Below are 10246 nucleotides of genomic sequence, written 5' to 3'. Positions count from 1 at the left end.
TATTGTGTATTTAGCTTCCTTGGAAAAACAAACCCTCTGATTATCTAGTGAGATCTACTGGCATCTGGCTATTGATTGTCAGATAATGAAATTACAGATACTCATGGCTTAATCCTCTAAGTCAACATGGGTGAGGCCTGGTTATTTCCTTGTGTCTTGAGGGTGGTTATATATAAAAATAGGTCTCCATGAGTTAAAGGTCTGAACTCTTCAAATGTTTGTAAGTTCTCAACATAGAATCTAAGAATACTGAAGTGAAATATGCCTGGTACACTTCCTTGATAAGAAAGAAGCACTCTGTAAATATCAGGAGAAAAGACATGATCAACTAACCTGCTCCATCTGCTGCTGGAGACCAACCAAAGAGGCAGAGACCCAACAAAGGCCAGAGAGCTCAATGGGAAAGGTGACTTTGGTGCTGTTCCTGCACATGCTGGGCCCAGGTGAGCACTGAAAGTGGCAGCTACTGTCAGCAAGGATGATGAGACACAACAGGCTTCCTCATAGCTTCTCAAGTATTTTCTCCTCTTTTTTCTGCACAGCCACGTGCTGACATGTCTGCTGTCAATAAACATAAATCTTTAGAACTCTGAGGAAGAAAAGAGAGACCACAAGAAAGCTCCCTTTCAGAGATCCCAATAATTGTTTCATGGTTTTTGTTGCTGAGTGATAATAGTCACACAATAAAAGGCACAGATGCCCCCTCTTCTTTATAGATCAGCCTTCAAGACAGTGTAAAACACACTTCAATTCCTACTTCATGTATATGCTCATAAAGTCATTCTGATAAGCAGGTTGATGTTTTATGAGATTCCTTGTCTCTATTTAAATTTGCTTATAAAATTGACAAAGTCAGGTCATTTAAGAGACTTCATGTTTTTATAAGCAAAATGAGCCAGACCTCTCATTTTGATCCCTTCCCCTACATTATAAAGGTTCTTGTAGGCTACTTACCTGCATATTCATTGAACTTCAAGGATCAGAAATTTTGGAAAGCATACACCCTCTATCCACTGATAAGCTTTTAAAGAAATTACCATCAGTAAAACAGTTAAAGTTGTTCTCTGTCTACATTATTTTTTTCATCTATCACGTTTATTAAAGCATTTGTGTGTGGGTTGTGGTTTAGTTTAATATTAAGTACAGCAATCTTAGATTCTATTACTGTGGTTCAGGTCTTTTTTCTTCTACTTAATAACCACATGACTGGACAGATTACTTAATCATTTGAACCCTCAGTTTCCTTACTAGCTAGAAAATGTTCTATTACATCTAAAATTCAATCAGTGATAATTAAGTACCAGACACACAAGAATCACTCCATGAGTAGTTGTTATTATTCTTATAATTAAATATGTATATACATATATAAATATAAATAAATATAAAATATAATGTATATATAAATAAATATAAATATATAATGTATATATAAATATATAATGCGTATAAATATGTATATATACACACATATATATATTTCAGGGAATGCCAATAGAAGCTATTTATTTCTAAACAAATCTATAAGGGGTTTTTCACCAACTCTTCAGTCTCTCTCTCTCTCTCTCTCTCTCTCTCTGTCACACACACACACATACAAATTAAAAAAACAAACAAAAAATTTACTCCACATGCTATACAAGTACTTTAAACTGTGACACGTCGCTACATTTAGAGAAGGACTGTGACACAGGCCAGTGAAGATGAAGATGGTGGGAAGAAAAAGGTACAGGGCCATGGCAGAGGGAGATGACCTAGAAGTTCCAGCAGCCATGCAGTGTGAATTGTCGCCCAACCCAAATGCAGAGTCCACAAGAGAAGATTCAGGAAAGAGAGATGCAAACTGAGACTGAGCACTACCTGAGTAAAGACCCAGGGGGCAACTTGGCACATTGATGTTTGTACAATTTGCTTCACATAAATTAGTCACTTGGAAAATTGGCCTGTTTCTCTCTGAGGCCTGTTTCAATGACAAGCACAGAAGAACTAACACTTAATTTATTTTCTAAACTATACACTCAGAGGCAAGCACATACTGTGTCAATGGATGTCAGTCACTCTGGTAATACAAAAGTAAAATTTTCACCTCACCTGAAGTGTCCATGAACTTGGATCTCTAGCAGAATGCACCTTGAACAATAATAATGATGCTTGCTATTAAACTTTGATACCACACTACACGCTCTCCGTAATTTTCAGTTGTAGAGTGGGTGGCAAACAAAAAGTGCACCGTGTGAACTGGGAATGCCTGCTGAAGCAAACGAAATGATGGGGAAGTAGGAGCTCAAGTTGGCACACCTGTTTCGGATCTGGTCGTTGTGTCTTCATCCTGCCTTAACAGGGATCCATAAGCACTTCCTCATTTCAGTTGAAATGAATGGGGCTCTGAAGAAAAAAAACATCACACTCTGAACAACAACAAGAAAATCAACCTTAAAAGACATGAAAAAAAAAAAAAACCTCTTGATTCCTACAACAATTTAAACCTAATAAATTGCACATAGTCCACCAAATAAGCATTTAGAGAACGTTTGCTAGCATCAAACAGCCCTTGAACTTAGCCTATCAAAGTCTAAGTGTGTTCTTCTTCCACTTCCATATCCCTCCCCAAGGTGGAAGGATGCCTGAGGTTGACTTTGCTCTGAACATTGATGGACCTTCAAGCAGAATAACAATGGGACCCAGCTGTGGCCTAGACGTTCATTTAGGCACTCACTGACTTTTAGACACTAATCTGTTTCTGTTTCCAAACTGTGTAAGTAGCTACTGACCAATATTTTCACTTTTGTGAAATTCCAGTATTGATGCAAGGTATGTGACATATTCAGATTGGGGTGACAAAAAATAATCGCTTCTTGGATGGTCATTGCCACAGAACTTGGAAAGACAGATGCATGACAGTGAAGGAGTATGACCTTACCAGAGTATAATAGGAAAAGTCCATGCATTGTATATTTCTGCACACAGTATTGTCTTTTATGCAAACCAATGCAAAATCTGAGAATTATCTGATGATAAGAAAACCTCCTGATGTTAAGATCCATTACTTTTATGTTTAAATATAACATATGAGCATTTGAATGAAATTCTCAACTTCCTATTAATTTTAATATAGTAAAAACAAAATTTTTGTAAACAGTATTTCTAAGTGTCTTTTGCTCTGGGTTTTGTCTTTGTTTGACCCGGCTGTGAGAAGCACTTGTACATGCTGTGTTATCTGAACCACTGTCACATTAGGATCTCATTTCTGATCACTGTCAGGAGGAGCAATTAGTCAGACAAACTGGAAAACATGCCTAAGGTCCCCTGAAGGTGAAATCTCATCTGGAGGACAGTAAGCTCTCATTTATATTTTTAAGGAAGTACACATTCTGTCCTTTGCGTGACCCTCAAAGGTATCATGTAGCAGGAAGTTTCAGGTGAACTGCATACCAGCTGTTTTTACGTTCTTCTTTTTGCAAAGGAGAATTTACACAGGGCACTCTCTACACTCTAGGCTAAATGGATTTTCCACCTCCTTTAGCCCTTCATTCCAGAGTCTTAAAAAGACATTTGGGAGGAACTAGATATACCATCATATGAACAGAAATATCACAACACCTGAATTTCATTCGTGTATTAATCTGTTGATTGACCCACTATGTGTGAATAATTCAATACCCAGAAGACACAAACATGTGAAGATAAAGGCCCTGCTCTCTAGAAGTACGTCAATTGGGGGCAGAAAGCAAGTGACAGATACTAAACTCAAAAGTAGGATGGCCAAGTAGATGCACAGCTTCGTGCCTCCCAGACTCTGGGATGGGAGTGGTCGGCTGATCTCCTAAGAACAGTCAGCTGGGAAAAATTGCTGTATCCTTCATCTGATGTCCTTAAGGTTTTTCTTTATCAGAATTTCAAACTACTCATTGCAAAGTCCTCACCTCCTTGATTAGGTTTGTTCCCAGGTATTTTAGGATTCTATGAATTTCAGGCAATGTAGTTTGATCATCTTCATCCCCTTCCCTGTTTTGATTTTTCATGAAGTTATTGAAAAAAAATAGGATTTTTTCCCCTGAAATTTCACAGAAAGTTGTGTGTGTGTGTGTGTGTGTGTGTGTGTGTGTGTGTGTGTGTGTATGCTGCTGGGTTTGTTATGAGTATATGTATTTGGGTGAACATGTGCCCTTAATTTGCAGTGCCCACAGAGGCCAGAAGAAGACACTGAATCCCCTGGAGCTGGCGTTATAGGTGGCTGTAAGCTGCCTGACATTCATAGTGGGAAATCAAAGATCCTCTGGAAGAGGAGCTTTCTTAACCACTGAATTATCTTTCCAGCCCACCCCCACCCTCCTGATTTATTTCATATGCTGGATTTCTGTGTCTTTAGTGGCTGTACAAGATCTAAGAATAGTATTCTAGTATGGTGCACACGGTCTTTTGAGTATAGAATCACGTCATTACATACAGGGGTAGTTTGACTTCTCCCTTGCCTATTGGCATGCTTTAATTTATTTTTCTTGTTGTATTGCTATAGGTGCGATTTCAAGCACAGTACTATAGTAATAAGAATGGGTGCCCTTGTCCCTTTCCTGTCTCAGAGGCTGTGCTCTCTGTTTTTCTTCATTTACTGTAATGTTGGCTTCAGGTTTGTTACAAGTTTGTTTATTTATTTATTTATTTATTTTGGTTTTTTTTGAGACAGGGTTTCTCTGCGTAGCTTTGAGCCTTTCCTGGAACTCACTTGGTAGCCCAGGCTGGCCTCCAACTCACAGAGATCCACCTGCCTCTGCCTCCCAAGTGCTGGGATTAAAGGGGTGTGCCACCACTGGCTGGCTACAAGTTTGTTTATTATTAAATAAGTTTCCTCTGTTCCAAGGCAATCATCAAGAAGACACATTAAGCCTTGCCATGTGCCCTTTCTTGCATCTCTGAGACAATCAAGTGGTATATGTCTTTAAGTGCATTTACATGGTGATTATATATATATATATATATATATATATATATATATATATATATATATATATATATACATTTATTGAAACAACTTTCATCTGGGATGAAACCAACATGGTTATAATGATCTTGGGATGATCTTTGTACACGTCCTTGAGTTCAGTTTCTAAGTATTTTGTTGAGAATGTTTGCACATGTGTTAGTTAGAATTGATCCATAGTGCCTGTGGTTGTGTATCCAGTTTTTGTACCATGATAATATCAACCACATAGGATGAATCTGGCAGCATTCTTCTCCTTTCTGCTTTGTGAAACCTTTTTAAAAGCGTTATTATTAGGTTTCCCTTTAAAATTTGGTGGAAATCAGTGAATTCATCTGGCCCTGGACTTTTCTCTGTGTGAGACTTACTCAATGCTTTCATCACATTGCTGGTTATGGGCATGCTTACATTGCCTCGAGCTTCTTGATTCAATTTGGTAGATTAGAATTTATTTGTCTCTTGTAGGTTTTCCACATTATCAGAATATAAATATTTTGTAAAGATCTGGTTTTACTGGAGTCTATTGTAAAAAATTTCCTTTTCTGTCTATTTACATTAGTTTTCATCTTCTCTTCCTTTTCATTAGTTTGCCAAGGTCGGTATTCATTCATTCAATATGTGTAAGAGACTTTATGGGACAAAAATACCACAAAAAAATAATCAACTGTACATGATGTCAACGTGACATATTTTATAGAGTAGCTAAGCATGGCAATGGTGATGCCTTAGAGAATACCAGAAATGAAGCTCAGTTGAAAAGAAGTGAGCTGAAACCCTGTGTTAGTGACACTTGGTGGCTGGATGTCTCATGGTTCCTTGTATGTAACAGTAGTGGGTGAAATAACAAATTCCTCATGCCATGTTATATAGTTCTCTGTCTATGTGTACAAGATGCACTACATACATGTTTATGGGAAAATTACAAATTTCCTCACAGTGTTACATTTCTGAGATGTAGACTGATAGTACAAAAAAAATATAAAATTTATCACATACTCATTTTACTCAAAGAAGTGTGTCTCTTAATTTCTTTTTAAAAAAATCCATGCCAAAACCTTCTACCCATAAAACTTTTATTTATTGTAGTGAAGAATTATTTCAAAAACTCTTCTATTCATCAAGATTTTCTCAAGCTTTGCACAGGGCATATGGGTGCTTATTCATATGTGAATATTCACCTATAAGTCACATATTAATACAATCCAAGAACAGTTGCCATGTAAAGCCTTCTGAGAGGATTGGAGAACTCTTCAAATCATAATTTTAGCCCCTTTAGAGTTTCTCTGATTTTCATTCACATTCCATTTAAAATTACAATTACTTCAATATTATCTACAAATTGATTGATTCTAAATATTGAAAAAGGAAAAGATATGATCAGTGCCCCGGTGACTGTAACAAAAATTGCTTCAAGTTTTCCACACACAGTCAATAAACTAGCTGGTGGGTTAAATGAGCCATACAAAGCTATAAATTCAGAGTTTATGCACCTTATAAGAACATGCTATAAAACATAGACAGACTTCCTGTTCGGGTAGAGTGAGACTCCCTAATCAATTTTTGCAGTTATATTAAAGCCACTCAAGTCTATTTGACAGGTCACCTCTCTTAGGAACAAATGTGTAGTTAAATGATTGGTTATCCCTCCATTCAGTTTCTTTCCCCTCACTGAGCATGCGGCCTCCATACCCCTTTCTTATCATGCAGAACAAATTCGGAACAACCCCTGAACTGTTTTCTGAAAATCATGTTATTACCCAGACATAAAGATGTATAGGATTCGAGATTTTCACAAACAATTTGTGCCCTGCAGAGAATTAAATTTGTAAGACTTTAAAGTAACATTAAGCCAGGAATCCCTTCTGTTGACTTTAAAGGACAGGATGCCTGTATTCAACTTGTGTTGAACAGAAATAAACCCTGACTAAAACCAAGGGACTGCTGGATGAGTGAAGGCCGGCAGACTGTGGCTGTTCATTCTGAACTCCTTGCTATTGGCTTTCATTTGTTGTGTGATCCCACACCTATCCCAGGTTTCACTCGTGGGTCAACCACGAAAATATCCCAAGCATCATGCATCATACAGAATTTCCCTTTGGGAAATGACTTTTTAAAGATTTTATTTTTATTTTCTATTTTTGTTTTTATTAGTGTGTGTGTATGTGTGTGTGTGTGTGTGTGTGTGTGTGTGTGTGTGTGCACCTACCCATCACACACATGCAAGTCACAGACACTGAAAGAGGACATTAGATCTGCTGGAGTTGGGATTACAGGTGGTGTGAGCTTCTGGATACAGGTACTGATAACAGAACTCAGGTTCTCTGGAAGAGCACCAAGTGCTCTTGACCACTGACCCATCTCTCCAGTCCTGGAAGATGATTTTTAAATGGAAACATCAGGGCCTAAGAAGGAGATAAGCTTACCAAACCAGATCAATAACATACACATACACACACAGAGAGAGAGAGACACACACACATATACATTCATCAACAATGTTTTTGAAATTAAATAATTTAATTATTGCTACTGCTTTTGGAGCTGCCCCATATCAGGGACTAAACTGTCACATACAGCATATTGAAATTGCACATCTAGATAAGAAGTCCAAATTCTTTGACCATAATACTTCATGAATGTTGTGAAATGTCACATTCAATAATTGATCACCTGGATACAGCATTCTCTGAGGCCACAACCATTCTGACAATGGTAACAACATGATAAGTTATGTTACACAGCAGGACAGCCTCCTGGGATGCCTAAGGTTTCAGCTCTGTGCACTTCACATCTTTATTAGAACCTGAGTCAAAAGGGCATGTCCTTCACATATGTGTTAAATTGTTTGAACATCGAGAACTTAATGTTTTGCCCCTTGAATCTTAGCATCCACAAAACCATTTTAAGTACCAAAATCCAAAATTTCTAAATCTGGCAAATATTTTAATGCTGAGTTTTAAAATTAGTTTTTGTCATCCTCACACTATGCATTAAAGAAGTGTTTTACATGTTAACTGAATGAATTTGTCTAGGTTTCTTTTCTGTTGCAATGATAAGATACCATAACCAAGGCAACTTAAAAAAATAATTTATCTGTAGCTTATGATTTCAGAGAAAAATCTAAATTACCCTCATGGTGGGGTGTATGGTATCAAGGAGGTAGGCATGATACTGGAACAGCAGCTGAGAGTTCACATCTTGATACACAACCACAAGCCAGAGAAGCGGGTAGGGAGAGGAAAAGAGAGACTGGGAATGATAAGAATCTTTTGAAAGCTCAAAAAAAGCCCCAGTGACACACCTCCTTCATCAAGGCCACACCTGCTAATCCTTCCAAAACAGTTCTGCCACCTGGAGACAAAGTATTCAAGCCTGTGAGCCTCTGGGACCATTATCATTCAAACTACCACAGAGATGAAAGGAGCTTTGTACTTGTAAGCATGTGTGTATGGAAGAGGTATTTCATGACAGGTAATTAACAGGTGAATAGGAGATTTTAAATTTTGTAATGAATTTAAAAAGCATTTCTGGTATAACCTAATTTAACTTAACATGTTATCAGGATGCACCGAAATGTCCACATGTATTTTACTTACAGTTGAATAAGTGATTCACATCAGATTCTTTGGAATCAGAATGTGCTTTCCCAACACTATGACAAACCCTGGCACCCAGGTTACTTTGTCCTTCATTCTGTACTGAATGTAAGATACTGGAAATCATGCTTTCTTATTCTGCTGGGAGGGTGGGTATTTGGATTTCCTAGGCAGTGGAAACTTAGTATGTTTACTATCGATTGGACAGGTTTGTAAAGTGAAGGTGACCGACATCAGCATGTCAGGGAGCTTGTTGTAACTAGTAAAACATATCAGGAAATACTCTTCCCCTGAGAGTCACAATAGACTGAAGAAGCTGCTGTGGGTCAGCAACACAGAACCACTTCATTCTCTTTATCACTAATCTGCTAGCTGTGCTTTCTAGAGTTAAAAATAACAACAAAAGAATACATGCTTGGCAAACATTTTCTTCAATGCATTATTTCTATCGCTCCCACTCAATGATTGACATAGATATTAAATCCTTTAGATTGCTATTCTTTCAATGGATAACTCTATGATATATCATATATAATGGATAAAATATGAATTCAATATATTTATACACTAATTATATGTTATTTATTTATTCATGCAATGTGTAATTTTTCCATCTTGTAAACATGTTCATGTACCTGTATGTGCAAGTGAATAAGCCCATGCAACAATGTACTGAGGCCACAGGAGGTCAATGGATGCCTTTCTTTATAGTTCTTATATTATTCCCTTGATGCAGGATTTCTCACTGACACAGAAGTAGTAGTGGTGATGGAAACATCAGTTACACAGAATGGTTGCCTTGACTCTCGTTCCCACTCAGGCCTTGCAGCATCAGCCACTGAGCATCCCTACCCCTGTACTATGAGAGTTTTCCTGTCTGTCCTGTTTCCTGTCTCTGTACTCTCTTGTGCTGCCTCCATAGCAGGTCATACTGTTTTTACATGATGGAATCCCCAGCCTCTGGGTTAGGATTTGCCTCTTTAACCCCACTTATCACTTAGGTATTATCCACATACCAGCCTGAATTTCATTCTGATGTTAAAATCACCCTTATGCTGTGTTACTCTTCAGAGAGGCTTGGAAAAAAATCTCTCAACTGCTTCTAAAATCTGTTTGGATATCCATATCCAGTGAGGTAGATATCACAAGCACTTTAAGCACCATGCTGTGGTCTTATAAGTCTACTTCCTTGTTGAAGTTCTTGCACTGTGAAACAGATCACTGTAAATTCTGTCTTCTTCATCCAGCAAGTTGTTCATCTATGAAAGAAAAAAAAGTCTCATTAGCAATTAGAGAAAACACAGGTATTGTACCAGAGTTAGCCATCTGGTGACTTAGGCCAAAATGTCTCAGTCCTCAGTAGGCAAGTATACTCGTTAAATGTTACTGAAAAGCAGATTCCCTTTCTCTAGATCTTGGAATGCTGCCTGAAGTTCACATCTACTTGGTTTCTAGGTGGAGAGGCAACTGCTATATATTGTGAGGAGCAAACAAGCATTAAGAACTTTCAAGAAGGAAAGCCCCTGCTGGAGCCAGAAGTGGACCTCTACAGAAAGTGTTTACCTACTAATTCTACCCTTTGCTTTAAGGCCACAGGGTAGACCAGAGCCTTCTGCCAGAGCTTGAGTTAGATGATGAAGCCTTTGTAAGCGTTAGAATGGAGACAGTCCTC

General features: G+C 37.8%; 1 long non-coding RNA gene across 3 annotated transcripts; it reads right to left on the bottom strand.

The window, feature by feature from the left end:
- Positions 1-340: 340 nt before the first annotated feature.
- On the bottom strand, positions 341-9828 carry LOC118594894. Of its 3 annotated transcripts, none has more exons than XR_004946427.1 (3): positions 9591-9828; positions 2092-2385; positions 341-558 (listed from the first exon to the last, which is right to left on the bottom strand). It is a non-coding gene; the product is annotated as an uncharacterized LOC118594894 (long non-coding RNA). The 3 variants fall into 3 exon arrangements; XR_004946426.1 differs by having other exon boundaries at positions 341-561; positions 2299-2385; XR_004946428.1 differs by having other exon boundaries at positions 2299-2385.
- Between the last annotated feature and the right edge of the window lie 418 nt (positions 9829-10246).

This window comes from Onychomys torridus, chromosome 13, assembly GCF_903995425.1.
Source record: "Onychomys torridus chromosome 13, mOncTor1.1, whole genome shotgun sequence".
NCBI lineage: Eukaryota > Metazoa > Chordata > Mammalia > Rodentia > Cricetidae > Onychomys > Onychomys torridus.
Note: the sequence above shows the minus strand (reverse complement) of the source record. Positions and strands in the feature narration are given on the sequence as shown.